Below are 22,382 nucleotides of genomic sequence, written 5' to 3' on the forward strand. Positions count from 1 at the left end.
GTGGTTTACATTTGTAGTACATTTATATTGACCAATCACATTTTAGCAGGCTTTGGGGTACACAGGTAAAGCAGGCAAAACATTACACAGGTAAGCTTACAAAGCAGAGGGATTGACCAGATTCCACGTCGGTCATCAGGCACATCCCTTTTGCAAAGCTCCATTCTGAAACAACTGTGCCGGGTCTGGGAATGAACCCGACCAATCAGCCTCATTGGAGGAGAATGAGGCAGTAGGTACGGCCAGGAATTGTTTTATTGGATGCCGACAGCAATGGCTGCTGTCAGTGTAGCAACTAGCTCTGGTGTAGCTGTAGCATATACCTGGGTCAAAATGAGTTTGCAGTTTAGTTGTACCGTAAGCCGGTAAATACAATGGCTGTTGGTGGCGCGATTAGCTTGTATGTAGCTGTAGCTGCAGTTTTATTAGAACTTGGCCTCATTTCTTTATTAAAACAAGAGCAGAAAGCCACATTAAAAGGTTTTCTTTGCGGAGAAGGTATTTCTGCTCTTCTCTTGACTGTCCTCATTTTCATCCACGGAGAAGCTCCACCGTTCATAAACTACAGTAGTGCCTGCCTGTCCAGCGTACATTCCTGCTGGAGCTGCACATGCATACAACCTCAGCCCATGATGAATGTGACAGACAGAACATTTGTCCAATCACCTTCCAAGAATATTTTGTAAAAGTCCTGCCCTTCCCAAACACTTTGTACAGGAGTTTTCCCAGATGAATGAAATATGCATGCGTGCATGCAGTGGATATATGAAAGTCTATCTTTAGTGCCAGGTTAGGTGGAAGCCTACTTGCTCCAATGGCATACCAGCTCTCATCAGATGTTTTCTTGATCTCTGTGAAAAGATATCTGTATGAAAGCACAGCTAACGGTCTTTTATTTAAACTTGAGCTACAAGTCTGCTTGGTGCTGTGCATAAAGGCAGTTAGCATTTAAATGACTTGAAACACCTCAAAGATGATTGTCCTGTTCAAAACATTAACATTTCAAAAGTTGGTTTCTTCTCCTCTTGATTTCAGACCTGATAAAACCTTCCTTTTATTCGTTATCAGTCTGAATCATTTGACTTACTTTAATACCCTGATATCTCAATACTTTCAACCCCTAATAATGAAGACACTCTGAATAAAATGGTGGTTGCAATATTTTTGTGAATGTTTAAATTAAAGCTGGAAGCTCGTAGACAGCGTAGCTGTATAAACTCAACGATGAATTAAATCAATGGTAAACATGCTACTACCATCAAGTTCTTCATGATAAAAGTCTGTTGTTATTTTTCTTAAATGTTTTTATCGTTAACACCCACATCAGGAAATGTGCTTCAGTCAGTGGCAGCTTAACACACCTCAGCAGGGTAGAGACGACGCATAAAACCATGAGTGAACCCAGAGAGACTTATAATATGATATTATCTGAGATCTTATGCCCAAACATGAGTTCAGTTAACAGCTTATTTTAGGGGGAGAAGAGGGGTTGAATATTCATTTAAATAGAATATCTCTCTAAGTTTTTAACACTGTGATATAACACTATTTTCTTAAAGGACAAGGAAATATAGATGGGTATCAACAATTTTGGATTTGAAAAAATTGTGGGCTTTTTTTGGCCAATTTTTAATCAGCTTTTTTTTCAGCCTTTTAAGCTCATATTTACTCACTCTGCTGTTTCCCACTGATGGTAGACTGATGTATTTTGTTTTATTTATTTATTTAAGTATTTCTAGCCAAGGAATCCTCATTGAGATCAAGAATCTTATTTACAAAAGTGTCCTGGAAAAGACGCATAACATACATATCCCAAACTTTTTGTCGTGAAATCAAGGAACATAGTTTGTGTAACAGCTTTATAACAGTGTTTATTAGGGATGCACATAAGTGGCCTGATATTGGTTTCGGCAAATATCAAAATTTCTGCTGATATTTACATCAGGTATTTTGGCCTTTAATATTAGCATATATCGACTGGAAAATTTGGTCATACATACAAATTAGTAGAGTTTTAGGCTGGACCACTAGTAAGTTGAGATATTTTTCTTCATTCATTCTCATTCTTTAAACTTTAAAGTATGTTTTAAGAAAAGAAGTTTGTTTCTTTTTTCATTCTCAAACCAGAGGTGATCACAAGTCAGTTTTTGCAAGTTCAAGTTAGGTCTCAAGTCTTCAGTCACGAGTGCAAGTCAAGTCTCAAGTCTATGGTAACGAGTCCAAGTCAAGTCTCAAGTCTATGGTAACAAGTCCAAGTCAAGTCTCAAGTCTTTGGTAACGAATCCAAGTCAAGTCTCAAGTCTCCAATGATTGTAATGAGCATTCTATGATCTGCCTCTTACGTCCAGTCTGCTTAGACCACTGCATCGTTCTAAATCCTATACTGTTTAATCACCATCAGTAGGGTGGGGTATTGGCTGCAGCCAGCTCGCCGTGGTCTGCACATGTGTACACTTACATATGAACAGTGGTTGACATTAACTTTTTTCACACCAGCTACTGTGACTAATGGCTACTAGCCACTGAATGTTTCCACTAGCCACAGTTCCGTTGTTGGGAATGTATGTGCTATATATGATATGAACCTCTGCTATAAGATGAAACACATGCTCTCTCTTTGTTTCCCTCATCAGCATGATCAATATCAGCTCTCTTTTAAATAAAGCTCCTCTCTGTGTACAAAGGAAACACTACAGACACCTGAGTCAGACTTCACTGATAGAGACAGACCCTGAGACATTGGAGATTAAATGTTCTTGTTATTTGTCAGATACATTTCTTTAATGGTAGTAATTTTATACTAACACAAAAACACTGTTAACAAACTGTTTATTCTGAAGTAAAAATCAAAACTCAATGAGCATTTCCAATTCTCACTCAGATCTTCAACAGAGCATGCTGAGTATTTCTCCCTCCATTCTCCTTAAAAAACTTTTCTAGTAAAATCAAAGCTTAATTTTACTTTATTCAGCTGAAATCTTCTGGACTCCTTAGTTACTGATTTATCTGTTACAGCCTCTTATCTATCTGTCTCTGTTTCTCGCTGCCTCCATGAACTGTATTTAAAGTTTTAATGTTCCTATCATCTATTATGTCTGTTCATTATCAACAAGGGGCAATGCAGAGATCCAATATTAATATATTCCCCATAAACGTATTATATTAAGGAAATATTAAACAAGTAGTATTTTAACATTGTGCACAGAGACACACAGCTGGAGCGCACACACAAACAGTGCTAACGCTGACCCTCCATGGTCAGAGAGGAGCTTTAATGCAGGAGAAAAAAGTTTAGGTGTTCTGAAACTTTTGCCCTCAACAGACTGAAGCCCGAAGTCTGCACTACCAACATGTTAGCATGCGTTTCAGAGTAGGAAGGGGAGGAAAAGAGTGACAGGAGGGCAAGAGATAATGATGGAAAAATTAAAAACCCAAGATTGTGCACGAGTCCCAAATCACGAGTCCGAGTCGAGTCTCGAGTCTTTTGCGCACGAGTCCAAGTCAAGTCTCAAGTCACTGATGTGTGCAACTTAAGTGCGACTCGAGTCCAAGTCATGGACTCGAGTCCCCATCTCTACCTCAAACCTTAAATTGTGTTCAAAGGACTAAATTCTTTGTTATGTCAAGCACATTTAACTATCGATATCGATATCGGCTAAAATGAATCTGTAAATATTGGCATATCAGATATCTGCAAAAATCCAAGTCATGCATCCCTAATTTTTATAGGCAGTGAAAGAAACTAAAGACACTGTAAGTACTAATGGTGAAAAAGCACACATGAGCTGTATTTTATACTTAAACTCCACAAAACTAGAGATAAAAAGGTGAAATAGTCCTTTAGAAGTAAAATGAAGAAATTAAAATAAGTCTTACATTAAAGGCCAGAGAGTGGAGCTGAGAGGAGACAGTAGAGAAACAGACACGTCTGTGGATTGTTTCCTGTTGTGTCGTGCAGAAAAGACCTCTTGTCTGCTGTTGTCGCTCACACTGAGACTGTTTTTGTGTTTTGTCTGTGTTGATCGTCGCCATCAACTCCAGTCACTGTGTGCTCTTCATTAAGACTCTGCTCATTCAGCAGAGGAGATGACACGACTCACTGTGACTGAACTGCATTATTTTTCCTTCAATTATAAGGAGGAAAGAGCAGCAGTGACACGAGGTTATTCAGGGGAGATGGGGAGAGATGAAATTAAATAGAATAAATGATGAAAAGGAAGGACGTGGGGAGAGATAAGACGAGATGGAAGGAGATTAAGAGAGAGGAAATCTGATGGGAAGTGAGGAAAGAAGTTCAAGGGAAAAAGATGATACAACACATATAATAAACTGCGTATTCACATATTTAAAATCACGCATATTTCCTACACATTTGAGAACATAGAAACTTCAGCTTACAGCATGTATGAGGCTTTTGACTATGTTTCATTCTCAGTATATTTTAAAAGTATAGTCTACATTGATGACTACTTCTTTGTTGTTTATATTTATATTTACCTCAGATATATTCTTCTCTTTTTATAGTTTGGAAATGTCTTCTCTTGGTGGCAGCCAAAGTGTTTACTATTGATGTGGGTTCACAGGATGTTACGCCAAAGACTATTTGAATATTCTCTGTCATTGACTGTGCATTCTGTCACCCAAGCTCATCCCAGAACACTCAACTCTGCTCCCTAACCCAAACTCCTGTAATTCCACACTAGACATTTCCAGGTCTATTAAAAATGCCCATCTCAGTTGCTAAATTGTTTTTATTGAGGACAAAAACTGAACTCCATAAAGTGCATTTTGTAAACAGGAAACCACAGTGTATTTTCCTCCTAAAAAGGGAGAAAAGCTGCTAAAAATGGCCTTTTCTGGGTAACGTTGTCAATGCTAACATATTTTTCTTATTCTTTTGACTCAGAGCTTCTTGGCGGTGGAATTTACGTACTGTGCGTTAAAAACTGATAATTCTGTGTCAAATTTTAGGTATTAATTTAGTTTCAACTTAATTTTAAAAATCTGCATTTTTAAGGGCTAGGTTTGATTAGAGATAAAAATGTGTGCACAAACTAAGTGATATTTTACAGCGTGTGTAAATCCCAGTAGGATATAGGGAAAAAAGTGTGTCAAGAGTGTCTGTAGACATTGTAGTGTGATTCAGAGAAGTGGAGGCAGAGCGTGTGGCTCTTATTCACTCACTCACTGTTTGTTCATTCAGCCTCTGTCAAAGGAGAAACGGATGACTTACACACACTCTCACACATTATACAGACCAGTGAGTGGGCACGTTTGTCTGCTCTTTGTGTGAAAGAGAAGACAGAGCATGGCAAAACTTATGGAAAATTTGAGAAAATACTTTTATCTTCTGATAGCATCATCTTCACTCCTGTGTCACATGTCATAATAATGTCAAGGTGGGAAAAATTTGACTGTCATTGGGTCTTTTCCCTTTATTTACACCTGGAATCCACTGATAATGTTAAAATACTGAAATATGCAAGGCCTTCCCTGAAAGAGATGGTAAGAGCAGCTCCAAAATCTCTATCTACTTTACAGCATTGATCGTGCCTTTCCAGATGTGTAAGCTGTCCATGCTATAGGCACTAATGCAGCCCCATACCATCAGACAAGCAGGCTTTTGAACTGTGTCCTGATAAAAAGCTGGATGTCCCTCTCTTCTTTAGTCAACAGGACATGGGGTCTGTTTTTCAAAAAGAATTTTAAATTTTGATCCATCCAGCATATGTGGATGGCATGGCCAACTGTGTTAACAGACGGTAATTTCTGGAAGTGTTCCTGAGCTCATGCAGTGATTTCCAGTACATGATCATGGCTGTTTTTAATGCAGTGCCACCTGAGGGCATGAAGACTACAAACATCCACTTTGTTCTTTGTGCAAAGAGATCTTGAGATACTCAGTATCTTTTAATGATATTATGCACTGTAGATGGGGAGGTATTCAAAGTCTTCACAATTTTATGTTGAGGTGTTCTTGTAAAATTGTTCCACCTTTTTTTAGGCACAGGCTTTTGCAGATTGGTGAACATCTCCCCATCTTTACTTCTGAGAGACTCTGCCTCTCTAAAATGCTCCTTTTATTTCCAGTCATGTTACTGACCTGTTGCCAAAAAAACCCTAATTAGCTGCAAAATGCTCCTCCAACTGTTTATCATTAGTACCACTTACTTCTCCAGCCTTTTGTTGCCCTGCCCCTACTTTTTTGAGACGTGTTGCTGCCATCAAATTCAAAATGAGATCATATTTTTCATGAAATTTCAACATCTGATATGTTGTTTATGTTCTATCATAAATAAAATATAAACATTGGATTCTGAATTTTTTTCATTTTATACATTGCCCCAACTTTTAGGGAATTGGGGTTGTAGTTAAGATAAAAGTGTTGTTAGAGTGTTGTTTCGCTCCACAACTTCCTAAGGGCTACCAGGACAGATGTTTGACATTATAGTGTTTGTCTAAAATGTTTCAAATGTTTAGTGTCTGCATGTTGGGGATGGAACCATCAGACATGCATGTAGATATAACTTTTAGTAACTGCCACACTGTTTTTATATCCTAATACAATTAAATCTATAGGAGTTTAATTTTAAGGACAGCAGAGCTGCAGACAGACAGCTCAGTGTGCTGCTCTCTCTCCAGACAAATTACTTTTCTGGACCAAACGTGTGTGTGTGATCGTGTCTGCCTGTCTGTCTCCCACAAATCTAACAGATAATTAGCAGGAGTCCTTCAAGGATGATGTTAAATTTCTGTTTTTTATGTTCCAGCAGCTAGACAGAGGGAGAGAGAGTAGTGAGGTAGAGATGCCTTCTCTCTGACCTTCTAGCTGAACTGTAATAATGTTAAACCGTTTTTCTTTCGCTTTCTCACTCTACAGTGTGTGTTTGAGTGCGTATGTGTGTGCATGAGTGTGAGAGAGAGAGGTGAGATGAAGAGAGTATTCCAGAGGGCTTAAGGGCATTCACAATGTTAAAGGGGTAGGTTTTCAATTACAGCTTGCGTGCATGTGTGTGTGTTCACATGCGCTGTGACAAACCTCTGAGCCACCTACACCCCCCCACCCCACCCCCCACCCCACATCCTGTAACAAGCTGCCGTGCACAGTCACACAGTCTTCATGACAGCAGAAGTGACAGGATAATAAACCTCAGTGTTTGTTTTTCTTCTATCACTACATGAGGCATGAGGATGTTGGTGTGATTACAGTAAATAGTGGAGATCACAGAGAAAAACACTTCATGGTACAGTCTGTGACAGCACACAAGATCAGGCTGAAAACAGTTGAAGAGTAATCTGACACACAACGTAGACTGATCCATATATCCATTACATAGGATAAACTTCACATATGTCTAGGAAACCTCTAATACAAAATATTTGGGAGGGGCAGAATGTTAAAAAAAATTCTTGTAAGGTAATTGGAGGAACGTTCTGTCTGCCACATTCATTATTGACCAGTAAGAGCAGCAAGTCAGTACAAGGTAGTAGACCTGCTGTCTTAGTTTCCAAACAGTGGAGCTTGTTGGTGGATAAAACTCATGCCGAGGCCAGTTGAGAAAAGTGTAGAAACATATTCTCTGCCAAGAGAAACTTTTAGAGTGGCTCTTTGCTCTTGTTTTGATAAAGCTTCAGTCTTGCTTGTTGTGAGAGGATATCCCTCCTTTTAGAGGTCCAGATCAATAGGCTGAGTTCAGTAGAGCTTCCAAACGGCTCTTCATTTGGTTCAGTTTGACCTTTAACATGTGAATTAAATAAGGACAAAGGATGGAGGAAAGGAAACTGGCACTAAAACTGGTGTTAGATACTGCGGCTCACATAAAAGAACTGTTGATGAGCACAGGCTCATTCAAGAACGGCACGTCATCACTCAATTGCTCACCCCACAAGGGTTATTCTGTTGATCACCTTTCAAATGAAAATAATTTTTGTGACTAATGAGGATGATTTTTACATGTTAAAGGGACTCGACTGGCCTCTTAGCTCAGTACAAGACCCTTCATGACTCTTGTTTCCCTTCATCTGGCTAGATATCACTAGTCACTAGGAGGTCTATAGGACTGAGTATTTGTGATATTGATCGCCAGGTAAATTTGTTAAACTGCTGTAAAAAAATCACTGTTCTGTAAGCGTAGGAATCATACTCAGTGTATGTAGAAATTCTCTGATGATAATTACAGCGTACAGTTCATTTAGAGCTTTGAAGTACTAACTTTCCTCCGTTCTCATTACTCTTCATGGCTGTCCCCCAATTCCTGACCCACAACAGACTTTCTGGATCACATAATTGCAAACAACCAATAACATAGCCAATCGAAAACTTAAAGAGCCCCCTTTTTTGGTTTTTCATTCATTCCTATCTTTTAAACATAGACATAATGGAAACTGTTGAGTGTTTTAACAATACTGTAACAACAACCACTGACACATTCAGCAGAAAAGTCATCGGTTAACACGGTCGCTAGGTAAACCATGACACCTGCTCCCCTGCAGCATTGTCAACAATGAAGGCTTTACATTTGTGAATAAATACTTTTCTTTCTTAAGCTCAAACTTTTTATTCATTAGAGCATTTTGCAATTTCAGTACAACTAAATGTTTTCTTTGTTTCAGGTTTCATTTTATATATTTACATCATTAAAATCAGCTGATAAACATGCCACAAATAGGCAAACAGTGTATCTCTTGAAAACATGTAAACATCTTTTTAACATCAAATAAAAATGTACAACTCGTTAGTGCACAACAGACTGGAGCAGATGCTCAAATAATCTCTTCTTTATAAAAAATAGGACGTGTGTGGTGAATCATGGATCCGTTTGAATCAAAAATCAATACTGATTCAAATTGTGACCCACACTCATTGTTAGATACTCATAGAGTCCCATCTGTATTTCTAATAATCAGATGGGATTATTTGTTATTCAGATTTATATTGAGCTTATGTTTTTGTAAGGGGGTAAAAAGCATCTGGTCAAATACTGAGATCATACCAAACAAAATGAGAGAGATAACTCTGCCTCTGTATCAATAGTGTATTTCCTTTAATTTGTTTGAGGTCCACTTTGAATGAACAGCCATTGTCACAGTGTGAGTGTTTGTGTGTTCACTTCTCTTACTGATTAATCCGTAATCCATCAACATGAGCTCCTCTCCGCCCGGTAAACACAGACACCAGTGACGGATGACCAGGATCTGTGTCAATAATCAGGACCTGATCAATAAGGTTAAACACACTAATGTGGCTCTAGAGTGTGGGCAAACAGATGTGTGTGTGTAAGAGAGAGACAGAGGGTGCGTGTAGACGGGTGGAGCAAAATGGCGGGCTGGGGGTGCTTGTCTGATGTAACAGAGTCAGTTTCATCACCCGAGGCATTGAAGAGGAGGAGGAAGACGAGAGGAGACAGAAGGGAAGCGACATGAAGGGTCTAAAGTGACTCTCTCTCTCTCTCTCTCTCTCTCTCTCTCATAGACAGAGATGTTGGGTGTCAGCTTCCATCAGTGGCCTTTGTGGCTGTGAGTTATGACCACAGATATTCGATCATTTACACTCAGAGCTGCAGATAGCCTGGGGCTACTGTTCTCACTGTGTGTCTGTGTGTGAGGGTTTTGTGTGTCAGTGACATGCCCTATATCGGTGTGTCTAAATCACACAGAAGAAGAAGAACCTCACAAAGAAACTTTATTCACATTCTTCCATATTTTTCCCACATTGATAGAAATAGAAGGCACATAATGAACTCATACTACACATAGACATTAAATTCATTCACTTCACCTTTGAAAAGTCTTTTACTTTTATTATTTTATGTTTCAATAGGGTAGACAGCACCCATTTGAAACTGATGAGGCTAAAGATTTATTTTTTCCACTTTGGGGCATCAGAAAAAGTCCTTATTTTCTTACAGTCTGCCTGTGTTATTAAAAAGATTCTATTTCAAGGCTTTTTACACCTTTATTAGAGAGATACAGATGGTGAATAGAGTCAGAAATCAGGGGGAGAAAGAGGGGAATGACATGCAAGAAAGGAGCCCAAGATCAGATTAAAATCCAGGTAGCCCACTTTGTGGACAACAGCCTCTGGTCCTGATCGCACTTTTTTTCAAAAGCAGACATAATCTGAAAATTCAAAGAAAAAGTGGAAAGATCTGCGCATCTTCTACCAATTCAGAGACAGAATTAAAACAGTGAACTCTAAAAAGAATGTATTTGGTACTTTAGTTGCTGATATTGTGATTGCTCATTTATTATGCAAGATGCACAGGTACTGTGACAGAGTAAATAGTGGGAACTCTAAGCTTGTTTGGAGGTGATCAAAGAGTTTAAAGCATAAAATGATGACTGAATGGGGTCAGACGTGAGGACAAGAGCAGGTATTTGCATTACTAAGAACATTCTTTAGCTGATATGGCTAACTCACTAACAATGGACCATCTTTTATTAAATAAGCTTAGAGAAAAGTTGTCTTTCATTAAAAAAACACCCTGATTTGTCTCCACACTTCTGAGCAGAAAGAGTTCACTAGAGAGAGTGTGAGAAGAGGATAGCATACTGCTAACTGTATCAAACTACTGCCTTACTTGTGCTAGCTTTAGCAGGTAAAGAACTCTGCTTATATGCAGTAAGTGCCGGTAGATAGACAATCAGATCTGTCTTCTGAAATAATAATAAACAGATTATTGGACTACAGGTTTACAAAGAAACCTTGCATCTGATTTTTCTCTGTTGTAGGGATGTTATGAGAATTCAGATACTAATCTGACAAAGTAATACTTCTAATTCTCAAGTATACATTGGCATGAATTAGAAATACAAAGTATATGACTCTGCAGGTTATTTGCAAACAAAGTCAATAGTAAGGAAAATTGATGCCAAAACTGAAAATCTGAGGCACTCTGATGTGTAACACTTGTTTTGTTGCAACAAATCAACAAGTTGCTCCTCCATTTCTGACGTTGATTTCGTTTTGTTCCTCCCGTGTACTATTGTAGCCATGGCTGCGTTTTCCTTTTACTTCCTCCCTTGGCCAGCTTGCCTCCTGATAGGCCATTGTTCCATCCTACATGACAATCCTGCTCGGCTGTCCTCAGTGCTCACCACAAATAGCAGGCTGGTTGTAAATATTGAACATGTTTAGATTCAGGCCAACAATTGTCACAATTATCATGTAGTTTGTGGCCTGCTTCACATTTGATTATCTTGAACTTAGACAAGCATACGTCTGTTTTATTTTGGCTACAGGAGACAGGAATGCAAGTTATTGACTCAGCACCTCTTTGTGTAGACAAAGAGAAATTTAGTTCCATATAAGCGTTCTATCAGCCTGAAAATCCTTGATTTGTATTCCAGCTAATAAATCATAAATAAAAAGAAATTAAAGTATGAGTTATATATAACTTTTATATGGGTTTTTAAATGCTTGTTCAGAAAATAGGCTCTGTTGTAAGACAGATGATGTATGCTGACATTGTGGGGCATTAGTAGGCCAGAGGTTATGTCTAGCAGCCAAATGTATAGGTTGTGGTTTTGAAGAGGGCAGCCTGAATTCAAGTTCAGCCTGTTATACCCCACTGTCTCCCCCCAGTTTCCAACTCTATCCACTGTCTTATCTGAATACAGTCAAAAAAGCCCCCAAAAGTGTGTGGAATTTATACAATTAAACAAATAAACACCATACATCAAAAAAGTACAGAAAATCCCAAGAGCAGGTATACATGACACAAGGTTTCCATCTATGTCATTCTCTGGTATTTCTGTTTGAACATTTTCTCCCCCAAAAACCTCAGAGAGCTTTCATTTCAATTCAGTCCAGGTCATTCCAGTTCAGATCCGTTCAGCTCGATTCACTTTAATTCAGTTTGCTTCACCTGGACATGGCTCACACTTCTGACAGCAGGCTCTCATTTATGCTCCATCTCTTGTGCTCCTTCCTGACTCCATGTTACACCATCAGCATCACCTACAGGGACACAGAGGAGCAGCGTCAGAGAGTGTGATTTTGAGGGAAAGACAGAAGGATGTGTGAGGATATAAAAAGTGAGAACATTATATCTCCAGGAAGTCGACTTTTGAGGAAAAATAGGTGAAAGTTGTGTCCCCTAAATCCATTTTACTCAAAAAACATAAAAAGCATTGTAGAATCTCAACTTCTTTTGTTTACTGCAGTGTCTCAAAATAATCTCTTATTTCAATAAATTAGAGGGGAATTTTACAAAAAAGTGACAGTATATCCATGAAGATGAAGCGACGAGTGTATGCCTTCAGATCCAATGCCCTCACATACACACACATGTTAAAATTCAATCATGTCTCTGCTACAGCCTGAGGGAAACTCAGTGTGGAAGCCCAGCTATAGTGGAAAATCACCTTTTCCATGTTATTTTACACAGCAGCTCACACACACACACACACACAGACACACACATGGAGCCCGTCTGAACCAAGAGATCTGATTTCTTTTTAACTCTTTGTGGAGCAGATCTCACCCCGTCATGGCTGTCTCTGCCGGAGGAGTCAGAGGGGAAAGTGATTTTTATACAAGCGTGAAAATATCTGACTCAAAGAGTTAATGTGATCCTGTGACAATGGTGAGTTTAGTGCTGTCAGATTTCTTAGTGGGACATCATGATACCTGACAATGGATGCAACCACTGCTAAAATACCAAAATTTGGCAGCTTCTTTTAAAATTTTCAATGCTGAAAATGTAAGAGCTGTAAATATTAGCATGATAACTTAGTTTCATTCTTTATTATTTATTCTTTTTTTTTTTTCAAAATCTGCTTTGATCCAATTAAATATCAGTTTATTTTTTTTTAATTGACATAAAATCAAGCACATAGCATTAGTTCAGGCAGGCGACTGAGCTGAGCGCTGCCATTATTGAGATCAGCTGATCTCATGCTGCCTAATTCAAACTGCTCTTGCCTTGCTATGGTCCACCACTTTCTCTACAAGCTGCTCTTGCAACACTCCTCCACCCCAGCTCCTCCTTCATTCTGCTTCTGACTTAATCGGTGTCATTCTGTTGTCACTGATGCCTGCTCTGCTCTGGGTATTTTGTTGCTTGATGTAAATAACAGCAATAAGTGCTAATGTGCTAAAGAAATATTTATAGCTGCAAATCATGTGTTTCTTGACAAATTGATTCATACTAAACTTTTTAAGAAGCATACAGCTGATAAACACACTTTGCTTTATTAGGTAAAACAATGTATTTCGGCATATACACATGGTCAATATCGGCAGACACTTAAACCAAGCATCAGAATAGAGAAGAAGGAGATTTAAGTGACTTTAACTTTGCCATAGTTGTTGGTGCCGCATGGGCTCATTGCATATTTCATAGCCTGTTCATCTACTGAGATTTTCACACATAGCCATCTCTAGGGTTTGCAGGGAATGGTCCAAAAAAGGTGAAAATATTCAGTATTTAATATTCAGTTCTGTGGGCCTTGTTGATGGCAATGGTCAGTAAAGAATGGTCAGATTGTATTAAGCTGATAGAAAGGCAACATTAACATAAATAACCACTGTTATGATTAAGGTATGTGGCCATGCGATTGATTAGAAATTTGCACTGATTAACAATTAAAGAGGTGTACCTAATGAAGTGGCTGGTGAATGTACATGCATTTCTTTTAATTAGCTCAGTTTCTACTGTGACAGTTGATGCACTTTTGGTTGTTTATGCAGGATCTTAACTTATTTCGGGTGTTATCACAAGCTAAAACTGCTATTTCTCGTATGTATTTCTTCAGCCTCTACCCGTAAACACTACTGTGCAGAGCTATTAGGCATGTTTGGGCTAAAAATTGAAGCTTGAGCAGGGTCCGACTTTAAGGTTTTTTTCCTACTTGCCCTATCTAAATTCCTACTTGCCCTTTCCAGGAGGTACTTTTTCTGGCTTTCAAGTGCATACATTTTGCTCACAACATACTTAGAACTAAAATCCATTGCCTGTCAACTGTGGAAAGCAATACACAACACTTCTTTCTAAAGAAAACTGTATTTATTAGCTATGTGTTAGCCCACTGAAAATTATATTTAACTTTGTACAGATCAGTGCAATGTGAAAGCTGCACAAGGTTGTTTTCCAAAGAAATTCAAACTCAGGAATTTCATATTTACATTACTAATAAGGTAATAATACAAACTCAGAAATATTTTTTTGTAACTGATGAACCCAACTATTCTCAGAGGAAAATGAGGTCAGCAAAACATTGACACTACTAGAGAGGTGGCGGGGTCTGCTACATATGCACCAAGTATAAAATGGTGCTTTTCTTCTGTTTTTATTTGGTTTATTCATCATGAAACTGAAGAAATTTTGCTGACACTTGAAAATCAACCAATTAAGATTTTTCTTGTTTGATTAAAAATGTCTTCCCCAAAACTACATAGTGCCCCTTTAAAGTGCTATTTCACAGACCAGTGGTACTCAACCTTATTCTACCAAAGAGCCACATTGTCTTAAGAAATACTTTAGCGAGAGCCACAATACAAATCTGGAATGTAAGGTAGATAATAGATCAGTTAATCTGTAGTTGAAATGAAATAAAACAGTGGATTGGTGGATAATTATGAGGTTAAATGGGATACAAATGTCTGTATAGAGTCAGAAGAACCAATCTGTCACTGATAATGAGCATATATTTATTTTATTTATCACTGACATCAGGCTAAAACCTTGTATCTCAATTTTTCATAATTTTTATAAATTCTAAACTTTTCATTCCCTGAAAAGTGATCATTTCAGAGATACCAGTCTTTGGCCCAACACCAGCATTATGAAAGTTCCACCTGGCCTAAAGTTTTTTTAAGACATTAGACTGTGCTTAGTTTGAGCCCTGAGATGCTTTTCAAAGAAAATGATGAATGATGGTTGGGTATTTGGGTATTTATATCTCACATTGGGGCATTTACTGGAGTTCTGTGGCTTTATTAACATAAAAGAGATGCTTTCTAATTTTTTCCACTCATTATAAATTCTTTAGTTAAAGGGGGAGGGGCCTCATATTAGTATTTGCCCTGGGCCTCCAGATGACTAAAACCAACCCTGCCTCACACCTGCAGGTCTCCAGACAGATTGTTTCACCCTGCCTCATTTTGGAGCTTTGGTTTTATATTTCTGCTCTTTTGACAATATTCATGATCATTAGTGCATTAAAGATCAAATAAAACACCCACGTTTGGACAAATTTCACTAGATATGATGTTAACGCCACGTGTGATCTGTGTGTGTTATGCTCATTGATGACGCACATTGGCATAATTGTCATAAGATATGGGTGTGAGAGAGCATCGGCAGGATGTGGCTGGAGAAAAAGTTAAAACGAGAAGTTTTGCTTGCCCATCGGCTTTTTAAAGTTGCCCCGGCATTCGGGCAACCATTAATGTCGGACCCTGTTGAGTAAGAAGTAAATGTAGCGAGTACATCTGGCTGAAGCCATGCGGGGTGGGAAGGAGGATCGACACAACCCTGGTCTTACTCTGGATGTCCTTACATAATAGCAGTGGTATGGGAAATAATCAGTTGAAAAATTAATGTCCACACCTTTAGGGTGGAGTAAGAAGTGGATGTGGCGAGTAAGCATGGCCTAGGGCACTGTCTGGGCAGATACTAGTGCTGCCATGAGCCCCTGGTTGTGCTGTGGATGTCCTAAGGGCATGAAAACTGCTAGCAGTCTATCACCAGGGGTGAAAAGGCCTTGACAAAAGTGATGCCATTGAGCTTGACCTTGGCTGCCGAATGACACACCTAGGTTGGAGATCAGACAGACTCAGGGAAAAGTGTTTAAATGTTGGAATAAAACTAAAAGCAATCCAACAATTTGTTGTATTGTGTTTAAGTGTCATCAAGAGCTTTGAAAAGGAAAAATTATGAGAAGACATTTAAATACATACGGGGCAGAAGGCTAATAGCTAAAAAAGAAGCAAATATTTATTCAAGGTGTTTTAATATTTCATTTCTTTATCTCTCATACTGTTGATCTAAATGCTGGCCTTGCTGATCTTCCAGTGACTGTAACAGAACTACACAAGAGAGGTCAACCGTTGAATAAATATCATTTGAGGCTAAATCCTTGTTCTGTTAGTGTTACGACCATTTCAGACATCTGTGGTGTAATTCAAAGTGTCAAAGAGCAGACACATGAACGTGTTGAGCATCTCGTCAACTCACTCTGGATTAAACTCCCTCTCTCCAGAGTGTGTTTAGGAAATTAAAGGCCGGGGATTTTTTTTTCATAATTGTCCATTTTATCATTTTATTACAGCTAGCTCTTCTCTGATGGGCTCCCTTTATGATTTATCAAATACAATTACTGCGTGACTTATTTCAGGAGTCTCTTCATGCTAAGGACCACTAATGTGTGTGTGTGTGTGAGAGAGAGAGAGAGAGAGACAGAGAGCTCTGCTGTATTTAAATAGCATTAAGTAATTGGAAAACAGGAAAAGAGGCAGAAAAGCTAAATTGTCTTTGTGGATTTATACCCCCCTCCACCTCCCACTATTTCCCTTTTTTCTACTGTTACTTGAGAGTATTTCACAAGCTTCCATTTGAAAAGGTAAAATAAGGAGAAATAATGTTTTAAATGAACAGAAACATTTTTTTGTTGGTAAGAATAAGGGGTGTGGAGAGTTAAAGAAAGAAAGGAGGAGAGAGGTTAATTCCATACCTTACCCTCTCTTTTAATGAAGTGTAGGTGGCGTCCCGGTCAGTGCAGCTAATTGAACAGCGGAGATTACAGCGGGTGCCGCTCCTGTGAAAAGAAGGCCGTGTTCATTAGTTGTTGCCATATAATATTCATTCTCTGTAGAAATATGTAGATGCTAATCTATGCAGAGAGCTGGGATGATTTTAAAGCTCCCATCATGCACTGTGGTAGCTGTGACTCAAACAGTTATTATTAAGTAAATGACCACATTTGAACTACATACACAGGCCTTCATTCATCATCTCTTTAATTTTCTCAAAACACAATTTTTTTTTACCAGTTTTAGTCTAGTTTAATTGTGCTTAAGAAAACTTAAGACTGTTATAACACTGTTTAAGGCAGAGGTGTACACAACACAGTGTATTGCATCATAATTTGTCTTCATGTATCCAGTGGTATCTTTTTTAAGATTATTTTTTAGAAATTTTCCTTTCATAGGACAGCTAAAGAGAGACAGGAAACATGGGGAGAGAGAGTCGGGGAAGACCTGCACCAAAGATGCACTGAGATCAGGAATCAATCCAGTGCGTTGAAGACTTCAGTCTCAGTTTATGCTCTACCAGCTGAGCTAAACCAGCACCCAATATCCTATGATATCTTAAAGTGCTGTACCAATAATAATAAATAAATAATGTTGGTAATCATTGGCATTCACTATTTTAAAAGTCCGGGCTATGAAATTCATGGATTTGGTGACATTTTAAACTGCATATAAAGCCGCATATAAAATTCAAAATCTGTTCAAAGATAGAGAGGAAAGATATGATTTAAGAGGAAAATCTTGTTTTATATAGCAGAATGTCAAGACAACCCTGAAAAGCATGGGCAGTTCTGTTTGTGGGGTGACATTATGGAATTGACTGAAAGAATAACTCAGACGAAGCAAAAATGACTTTTGAAAGGTTTGAAATTGAGGAAATTTCACACACATTTCAGTGATAAATTATCGATAAATGAACCATATGAGGAAGAGATCAAAAATACATATGGCTTGGTTGTATATGTGAGTAGTTACGAGGACAGAATTATGTTTGTAAATTTGTGAATTATGAAGATGAATACGGTTGGGAATACGTGTATTTGTGATCACTGAAATATTAATGTAAATTTTTGACTAATGAAGATGATTATTTATAGTTAAAAAAAGGACAGGACAAGATAAGCACCAGCCTCTTCCTACTCCTATCAAACATTTTTTTCTTTTTTCCCATGGGAATATTTTATATTGTTTTTCTTTTGCTATAAGTCTACTTTGACTGTGTGAAATAAGAAATAAACTCAAACTTAAGTTCAGTAAGAAAAATCTAATATCAGCCTTGTTGACAGACATTGGCTCATTTGGCAAATTATGTGGTATAAAGTGATATCAGTAGGTGATGTTTGTATCAATTTGATACTGGAAAGTATTTAATCCTAAGTGCTTCTTCTTCTTTCAAGGCCAAACATGAGATAAAATTGCCAAATAAAATTGTTCTTACACCAAACTAATAAAATGGAAAAAGAAAGTATTTGAATCTGCAGTTGGCATGTTGGTATAGGTACGTAAAACTGGAAATACTGTGGGAAACCAAGTGAAAAAGTGTGTATACATATCTTTTCAGCATCTATTGGTGGGCAAAAAATACAACTTTAACTCAGTAGCCCTGTATTTACATGCAAACTTACCAAACTACTATTTCAAGCCTCAATAGAATTTTCAGAACACAGGCTGCAGGTTTGTCCACTAACTTTTCCCTTGTATTCCTCAGCAGAATCTATTTTAATGTGGTAGTTGTTGTTAATTGGTGGGTTCTAACATTTAAGTATGAGTTGGTTTTAGTTTGGATTTTGAAGAAGACTTCGACAGAAATAACCGTCTATCACTTTGTTTTTTCATTTTTATTCTAGTCCACCTCCTCAGCCCATCCAGTCATGGTAGATGACTGCTGAAACTTTCTGATGTTTAAAGGATGTTACAAGTATGATGGTGTGATGATGTGAAAAATGTTGGATGGTGTGTTTAAGGAGCATCTCTCCAACACATCTGGTCAGTATGCAGCTACAGCCAACCTTAAGTCAAAGATGGAGCAGAATCTCACAGTACAAAGGGCCTTTAAGGTGTTGATGTCCTGTATGTAATGTCTTGCAAATCTTTCTCTATATTCTATTATGTCCTTTTTCTCTGCAGTTCATTTATATTCTCTTGTGTCCATACACCGTAGAGGAGTGATTATAGAAGGAGAATTATTGCCTCTGTCACTGTCTATCCTATTTAAAGTGCAGCGACTTAGTGATGAGTCAGTGAGCACAGAGCCTCATAAAGAACACTGGGTCAAGACCTAACTGAATAAAGTGATACAGTGTGAATAAAACAGTATGTTTTTTTTTTAATAATACAAATGATTTACCCGTTTTAAGGATACCGGTGTGCCAAACAAGATTACATAATAAAAGGAGCACTCTGGTGTCATTGCTGCCATTGACATTTTGTGTTATTTGAGCAAATGAACATGTGAACTTAGTGGCTGCTGTCCTTATTTATCTATTTTACTCTTGTAGGGTTTTGATGAAGCACAGGGCATGTAATGAAGGCTGCGTAGAAGATAATGAAGCATTTCCTACTTTACTGAATGGTCAGTGTAGTTATATGCAGTAAGAAAAAGTCGATTTTTTTTGTTTCTCCTACTAAAAAACACTTTTATGATACATGTAAATATGTTAGCCTTAATTTTACTAAAACACATTTCTTGAATTTGTAGTGGATGATGGATGGTGTGGTTGGAGATCAGTTTCCTCTTTCATGTATGGACCTCAGTTGGACTGGACAAGGGGCTGTGAGGACACTCCTCAGTCTCTGTGCCTTTTTTTTTGAAGCACGTAGAATAGCATAAATGCTAATCAAAGCAGTAGTTGTGTTATTTTCCACTTTCAGTTATCACCATAAGCTAAAGGGAGAGCGTCAGCAGTTTAGTGCAGTCTCCATAGAGTACACCCATTTTTAAATCCTATCTGATGTGTATCATTCAGTGGCATGTATGTGGCATTTTTTCCTAGGATGGTGAGGCATCACTCTGCCTCTAAGCAGTTAGTATATTTTATTACCTTGGTTGTTTGTTCAGGTAATATCAAGGTAAACCAAGCTGAGGCAGAGTACTGAAGGTCATGCATTTCAGTTCTCTGAGATATCTAATGTGAATGGAGCTTCTTGTCCTCTTTAAACCAGATTGCTTGCCTTATCATCATGTTATAATAATCCTTTACACCTGAAGTCAAACTGCAGATTTTGGTGACCAACATGCACATACAAAATGCCAGAAATATGCAAGAGTAATCTATAACAGGCTGTTTATCCTCTGCTGGATGTATCGCTCAAAATATTCTCTAAAGAACATCAAGGTTTTCCCCATTTGCAGTACTGTTTAGATTATATGCACAACAGAAAACAAAAATAGTCAGTTAAAAAACAGCAGATATCAATCAAAATAGTTACAGTTGGAAACAAAAAACAGCAGATATCAATCAAAATAGTTACAATTGGAAACCAAAGTGGCTAAAGATCAAGGTTCTAAACTCTCCAAGGTATGAGTAAGAAATGCACAAAGCTGTGAAATTGTTCATGTTTTTGCAGTTGCAGTGGAAACAGAAGTGGTTAGTGAGGCCAACTGGAACAAGGGCCTACAGTAACTAGCTGAATGAGACAAAACACCACTTAGTGTAGTGGAGTTTAACATACTTCTGTCAATAAATTGATTCTCCCACTGTTCATGTAAACTTGACAAAGACAGTAGTCCAGTTAAATAGGGTAATGGGGCTTTAACTGTAGCCTGACTCAAATGTGCATGTAAACTGATTGTGATGGCCTCCTGGCTATTGGGCCTGCTGTTGTATTGTGTGCTGCCCCTGTGCTTGTGTCTGTCTCGTCTTTTCCTACAGGTTCCTGTTGGGATGGTGGTGTTTGCCACACCTGAGCAGACCTGGCCAATCTCCCAGGTGTATGAAGTCCACCAGTTAATCTCCACGCTGCTCTGCTACTGATTCCTGATGGCATTTAGTTATACATGTAAGCTTAGTTCCTGTTTCATTTACATGTTGATCATTTTGTTAATATCTTGTAATAAAACATTTTCTCTTTTTAGTTAAACTGTACGTCTCCTATGTTTTTGTCATGTCTTTCGAGCCATGTCTTAACGATGCTAAATAATAAACACATACTACCATAGTTCTATCATAGTACCATACTCCAACATAAAATTGTTTTCCTCTGTTTGTTTGGAATTTTCACTCTAGTCAGGAAAAAAACATTTAAAGCATATTTATATTCTTTAAAATCTGAGGTCTCCAACTGTAAAACACGCTCAATAACAGGTGTATGGGAGCCTGGATGGGACAAAGGACAAGCAGCAGTGACCCTGACTCATTCATCCTGTTTCCTGAAGCTGCTCTAACTGCAAATAGAACCCAGTGTAAACCCAGCACGTCTTCATCAGGACAAAAACAAAACTCCTCTCTTCTTCTGTCACTTTTCTAACCCCAGCGAACCCCTCTTCCATCCCCCTCCTTCGTTTGCCTGTCCAGCTCAGTGGGACCCTCTCTCTCTCCCTGTCTCCCTGCCTCTCTTGCCCCCCTCCCTCGGGGCAGAAGTAAACCACGCCTTGAGGCCCTGCTCCCATTGTGTGTCCTCTGCTACTTCTGTTTGGGGCCTTTGTGTGCCGCTAATCAGCCGTGGGGCCGTGCTCGGCCCCGAGTGTGTGTCCATCAGTGTGTGTGTGTGTCTGTGTCCCTTGCCCTCATTACGTAGCCACACTGGGAGGCCAGCATGGGAAGTTTCTGCTGCACTCTACACCTCCCTTCATCCCTCCATCTCCCCCTCTTCTCTCTCTCCCTCCCTTGAGCTGTCCATCACTTGCTTCCTCTCCCCTCTCATCTCACCACCCCATTACCTCACGTAACACAGAATATAATTTTAAATATAAGTGCAGCTATTAGCCCAAAACATGCTTCCAACTTTAGTATTTTAATGTTAAAACAGATCACCTGACTTAATTTTTGGATGTGACTTTATGCATCCAAAATATTTGAACATCAAGAACAATTAAAACTCTGTAAGAGCAGAAAACTTTCTGTTGTTAATTTAAGCTGAAAATGTGTTTCCGCTAAGATATTCTGTTAAGATTTGCAATTTTTTTTGGAAATACCACAACAAGTGAGTAGATTTGCTGCCATAAAGCTGGACGTTATGTCAGCGGTTGAAACTTAACTATTGAACAACTTTGTTTCAAAGGTCAAGAAACTTAACCTGTTTAAAGGTGGATTTTACATCCAACAATACATTTTCCTGTTACTGTATTGCAGCATATTCTCAACTGACATCTGCAGTATTTAAGAGTATTTCTGAGGCTGAGTTAATTTCTTCAGTTTTTCGTCTTTTCTCTTGAAGCATAGGGATACCGACCAAACTAAGCAATATCACTGCCAATTATGGGGGCAGTGTTGAGCAATGTAGCCAACAGTTCAACTCAGAGTATCAAAACACAGTGAAGAAGCATCATTTGAAAAAAGATGGAACTTAATTGAGCTTTCTTAGGAAATATTGTTGAATACTGAGATAGCTGTTATAGAATACAAATGTAACATTGATGTTAGCTCACCTAGTCACAAAGACAGACAACTACAGAACAGAGCAGAGG

At 38.4% G+C, this 22,382-nt stretch overlaps 1 long non-coding RNA gene across 1 annotated transcript in view; it reads left to right on the plus strand.

The window, feature by feature from the left end:
- LOC121512229 overlaps positions 1-20,752 on the plus strand; it is a 253,715-nt gene extending 232,963 nt beyond the window's left edge. The window contains exon 6 of the long non-coding RNA XR_005992093.1: positions 20,629-20,752. This is a non-coding gene — a long non-coding RNA (uncharacterized LOC121512229). The remainder of the gene's footprint in view (positions 1-20,628) is intronic.
- The last annotated feature ends 1,630 nt before the right edge of the window (positions 20,753-22,382 follow it).

Source organism: Cheilinus undulatus, linkage group 7 (genome assembly GCF_018320785.1).
Source record: "Cheilinus undulatus linkage group 7, ASM1832078v1, whole genome shotgun sequence".
Lineage (NCBI taxonomy): Eukaryota > Metazoa > Chordata > Actinopteri > Labriformes > Labridae > Cheilinus > Cheilinus undulatus.